The sequence below is a fragment of the Ramularia collo-cygni genome (assembly GCF_900074925.1).
Source record: "Ramularia collo-cygni strain URUG2 genome assembly, contig: RCC_scaffold07, whole genome shotgun sequence".
Classification (NCBI taxonomy): Eukaryota; Fungi; Ascomycota; class Dothideomycetes; order Mycosphaerellales; family Mycosphaerellaceae; genus Ramularia; species Ramularia collo-cygni.
The window spans coordinates 992153-998425 of NW_019716261.1; positions in this window are offsets into that span (position 1 = coordinate 992153).

Consider the following 6273-nt stretch of genomic DNA (forward strand, 5'->3'; position numbering starts at 1 on the left):
TACCTTTCTTTAACCTACTCTACTTTAGTATCTTATCTAGATTATCTAGGGTAATATAGTATCTCGTAATAATAATCGTAATAATAAACCTAACTTATACGGTTGCTATTATAGAGATAGCCTTTATAATACTATCCTTCGACCGTTAGCTAGGGGGTAGATTACCTATATAGTACTTATGCTTCGGTAGATTTATTACCGCTTCCTTTTCGATCTTAATCTATCGTATATAGGTTGCCTTTATACTAGTAAGCTGCGCTTTATCTAGGAGGCTCCTACTAATATATCCGTTAAGAACCTCGTCGTCTAATATCTCGCTTTTATTAGAGTTAATAATAATTAGTATAGTGCTTAAGGATAGCGTATTCGTCCGTAGCGGCATTAGTGTCGCCCGTATAATCGGTTTATTCGAAGGTGCCGGCGGTATTAGGTTATAATCGCTATAGAAGTAATATTTCTTATTATCTAGTATATACTTTATATAATCGAATTAGGGCTAAGTAGGGTATATACGCTTCTATACTTTCTTTGCTTGCTTCTTAGAACCTATTAGTATAAAGCGGACTCGTAGATATAGCGTCGTATATGTTCGTATAAAGGAAGGAATATTATCTATAGAAAGGGGGTTAGAGGAGAATTTTAGTAAAGGGGCAACCCTTTATCGCTCTATAGGTATAACTACGTAAAGACGGGGGATAGAGCGTACGCTACTTAATAAGTATTATATAGATATATAGGCGTATAAATTTATTACATAGTTATTATAGAGTTCTTATAGAGATTATAGCCGGGGCCGCTAATACTAGTAGGGATAGAAGTATATTAGCTATATATCCCCGGTATATATAGTCCTATTAGAGCATTAGAACGTAACGTAATCCTATTATACCGATAATCTATTCCGACTTATCCGACTAATAATTAACCTCCGATATATCGCTATTACTACTTTCCGAGTTATCCTCTTTTAAAAGCTCTCTATTAATTAAACCCTCTAGTGCCTTCTTAAGCTCTTTACGCGAGCGGTTATTATCGCACTAATCGCGAAACGCTTATATAATATCTTCTAAGTCGATATAAAATCCTTCCTACTTCCTACCGCCGCGAGGAATTAATATCTTATATAGTATATCCTTAGGAACCTTACGTAGCTCTTCTACGAGGTTCTTATATACGATCTAGTACTACGGCTTTTATACGCTTAGTATAAACTTATACGAGCTTAGTCGACCGAGCGGAAAGCCCTTTATCTTTAGAATACTTAAGTAGAGCTTAAGCATCTCTTATAGAATATACTCCTTAGAATCTATATATATTAGCAAATAATTTAAGATCTATTATATGCGTTCGCTAGTATAAACGTACCCTACTTTGCGTAAGCTTTTATAAGACTATTAAAGTAGGCCTTATCGATTAGATACCTAATACTTAGCCTTCCCTCCTTCTCTRCCTAGTTATAGCGATAGCTTAGTATACTACCCCTTACGTGCGGTCTATTAGATTATCTTCGTACGGGGTACTTATTCTATATATATATTAACGAGGCTAGTTCTTTCTGCATAATAGGTATATAGATATACTTTATAGCAATGCGGTTAGCCTTCTTTGCTTTATAAAACTACCCCTTCTTCTTTAATATTATAAAGAAGCCCTATAATATTAAGATTAATTAGCCTAACCCGTATAATTAGATTCGGATATAACGGGAGCGTTACTAAAGTATATATAGATAATATGCTTTATATACTTATATACTATGCCTTAAACCTTCCTCGTATAAGCTAGCCCTACTATACCTCGATACGGACATTAGTAGTGCTTGTTCTAAATATAAAGTAGCGGCGAAAGCGTACTTTACGCCTACGAATAATCCTTATATATTAGTATTAAGCCTACGCTATAAGGAGTGTCTCTTTACCCTTATCTATCCGAATAATATAAGGTACTCTCGTAAGCTTTTTATAAGCTTTCGTAAAGTTAGATAGCATAGATACTATTATACGGGTAGAGGATCTAAGATAGGTATATAGAATAAACCGTATATCTGCATTAATAGCAGCATAGATCTAAAAGCTATAGTCCTTAAGTTTATAGTGTGCATCTATACTCTAGACTGCATTAGGGCTAGGCGTAATATACTTCCTACGGCGACGTATAAACTTCGTAGCCCTATTATACGGGCTAGCGGGATAGACCTCGCGGGCTATCTCGTATAGTCGCTTCCTACGATATAGTAGTATATTAGCAAACCCCTTTCTACCTTATAGATATATATCGTATAAATATACTAACCTACTAAGCGTAAGCCGCGTACGATCGGTTATACGGAAGTATATTTATAGTAATATTGTTCTATATACTCTAAGGTTCGAGCGATTAATCTCCTTCTTTATAATCTTTTTATATTCCTCTTAACGCTTAAGGAACTCTCCTTCTCTTAGTCGTTTCTTAATRCCTATACTCCGCCGAAGCCGTATAAAGGTATAGTACTTAATCGYAAATCCCTCCTCGTTTAATTTATCTACGATATACGTATCTAGTAGAGCTTYRAGGTAGAAGAGTTCGGCTATTCGGATGCGAAGGAGGGGATTATYRTAAAGAYTATTCTTTAAYRACTATCGGGGTTCGCTACYRTTCTCTACGACGATTATACGRATAGTCCGTTCGGAGGTATATAGCTATTATAAATAGAGGAAGGTTTAAATATCGGTAATACTCGTATTATTATTCTAGAGTTTAMCGACTTTTAGATAAAGATTAGGGGGGATAGAAGGGGAGCGGCCTATTATATAGAATATGCGTATAATAGGGTAGAGGRTAGACGGGAAAGGAATTAGCGTAGTAAGAGGTTATAAACCTTAGCGAAACCTTTGCTAAAAACTATAGGGTTAGGGTTAGGGTAGTATATTTCTTTAATGTAGAGCGATAGTAATATAAATCGTAGGATATTTATAGGGACAAATTGTACGAACGTATAAAGTAAGGAGGAGTTATATTTTAGGTGTAGAAGCAAGTAATTATAAAATAGAAAATATATTTTAAAAGTAGTTTTTAAGTGCTACAATTAAGGCCCTCGTAGAATGCTTTAATTAATACGTATACTACCCCTCGCTCTCCTCCGCGGGGAAGCTAGAGGGCCCTACTACTAATATTAGTACTATAGCACCCTCTACTACCCCTAAACTATCTTAATTAGGACGATATCGTTCCTACTATATCGGTAAGTAGTCCGTRTAAAAGGTGTTGTTTTTTCTAACCTCTAAGAAGGAACCGTACGCGCGTATTATCGCTCCGCGCCGCCCTAGCGAACGGCTCGAATTACTACTCTAYAACTAACTACGTAAGGCCTTCGATACGATAATATTTAGYAATCGCTAGATTAGTAAAGCCTACTACGTRTCGTATAATGTAGTTACGCGTATCCGCCTTAGTTTCGAGCTTTTTAGCTAACYRTACCCTCTATTAACCGTCCGTAGAGGTAGGCTAGCGCGCCTTACTAACTAGTAAGAGYAGGAGTTTATAGAGTTTATAAGCTCGTAGCCGGACGCGTATCTTAATAAGATRGCTTAGTAGCTATTYRAYAATACCGGTTACGTTTTCTACGACTCTAGCGTATTTAGGATATTATCGAGGTAGCGGTAGTCTAAGAAGGTAGYACGGCGGATCGCTAGAGAGCGTAATACGGTACTAAGGGCTTACTAGCGTACGAAGGCGGTAGGCTAGTRTCGTAAGYAGATAGTATTCGTAGATAAGAGCGCGTATAATAAACGAAACGGTTAGCGGTAGGTTAGTGTTTTTTCTATATAGCTGCCCTTACTTACTACTCGATAGGCGTTACTCTTAGAGTCTAATTAGATAGCCCTCGGATACTAYATTACTAGCTAAACGATTAGARCGATAGTTACTCGTTCCTACGATAATAATTAATAGCTAGTTAAATAAGCTATTATTAAAGYAGGGCTTAATTACCGTAGAGGACATTCTAAACTAGCTAGTTTAGACGGTTTTACCTTAACTACTAACCGGCTCTATTATTGTTATAGATAATGCATTAATATATAGAAGCGATAATATCGTTTAGGCTATAGTAGATACTTACTACTTCCTCTAATTACTACTACCGTACTCATCGGACTATAACCCTATCGAATAGAGCTTCTACGTATTAAAGAGGTGGATTAAACGCTACTATAATAAGCTTCTAGTTAATAACTATAAGAGCTTCCTAGTCGATATAGTTTAAGAGGTTTTAGAGGCTCTAAAGGACACTATATAGCGACACTTTAAGAAGAGTAGTTATTTATAGCTCTATATTAGATATTATCTCTAAATCTATATCTATTACTATAGTTATTACTACTACCGTTAGCTAGTCGCACTATATATACGTAGGAAGCTCTAAATCCTTAAGTGTAGTAATCTTCTCTTTAAGTCTATCTAATCGTATTAATATCGACGATATAGCCCTAATTACCCTCTCTAAAGTCTCTTAAATTGCTATAAGCTGCTTATCTCTAAAAATAACCTCAAGTTCCGTATAGGTTAGTAGTATAGGGAACGGTAAGGATATAGTAATTAGCGGTAAGGACGGTAGTAATATATCGACCTATCGAATTATTCGAATTATTCGTAATATTCGTAATATTCGTGCTTATCGGAGGTTCGATTTAGAGGCTTATAACGGTCGACGGTATATATAGACGCGTGTCTAAATTACTTATATATATAGCTAAAAGCGGCCGTGCGCGACGCTCGGCAAATTTTTAAAAGATTAGTAGAGTTAATRTAGTCGAGCTATCGATAAAGTTAAAGCTAAGTTAAGGCTAACTTAGCCGCGGGGATRCTAAGYATACCGTTTAGACCCTAAAAACCCGGGCTCTACCTCGCGYACTATRCGATTRCGTAATAACGGTATACTCTAAATTCACTAAATAAATACACAAAATTCGAGCGCGTCGAAAGCTATAATTTAAGATGCTATTAACTAAATTTAGTCGCGTAGTTGCTATATAGTAATTAGTAGACTATAGCTAACTATAGGTTAGCTTTAGATCGACTTCCCTAAGCTTTAATAGGGCTTAGYAGACTAACTATACTAAAAACTTTCCCTACCTCTTTAGAATAACACTACTAYATAAYAGATAGTATATAATATAAAACAGCTTTTATAATAACTCGATACGGGGAAGAAGCTCGAAGAAAAATCGCGAGAAACGGACCGTTAGTTTAAAAGCTATTATAGTCGYAATCTACGTTCCCTACGCTTCTAATCCTTAAACTCCTACGTAGAGCGAACGGCTCTAATCTTATATCTAATCCGTATACTAGCCCTTRTCTATACGTTATCGCTTATACCGGTAATATTAATAATAGCGACAAACTTATTAAGTAGTAGCTTTTTAATTAACTAAAGCGCCGCCTATGTAGGTTCCCCCTACTACTCCCTTCTCTATATATAATAGTCTATAAACTTATCTAATTTATCCTTAACTTTAGGCTATAAAGAGGGCGGTAATATAGCCTTACGAGGACCTAGAGTTAGAGTAGTTAATAGAGCTAAGTTRTAGGTAATTATCGTATAACTACTTAAAGCGTGTTCGCTTTTAACCTTACGTACGTTATTTATRCCTCCCTTACTACTAAAACTACGCTCTTTCGTAATAACGAGGTTACGGATAATAGTATTACCTAGTTCTTCTATAGTAAGCCGCCCTTCTATAATACCCTTCTACTACGCTATAAGTTAAGGCTTATATATAGGGAAATGCGTAGWAGGATAGTTACGAGCGTCTAAAGGAATAAAACAGTTATAACCGTAGTTCCTATAGTTGCGGTTCTTATACGTCTACCGGCTAGTAATTGCCTCTAAGTAATTGCTATTAATTCGTATGCCCTCTTAATTCTACGGTAGGCTAGTAAGCTATATAGTTATAGCAGTTCGCTATATTACTAGAGCCGGTATTAAGGGAACAACTAGTATAGGCTCTAGGTCTATATCTACTACTATACGTAGTTCCTTCCTTCCGGCCTTATAGAACAGCTCTAATTGTTATATAATACTACTCTAACTCCGCTTATCCCTCTATGTAATTTTAGCCCTATTAACGAGAGCTAGCCCTTAGTAGGACGTAGTAAGTTTACTACTCTTTAAAACACCCTTTATTACGACGATTGTCTCGTTTATCTAGTTACTAACCGCTCTAGTTTTGTCCTTACTACTAAGAGTAATCTACGTGTTATCCGTGCTATCCTTCCCTCGGCGATAACTAAGGC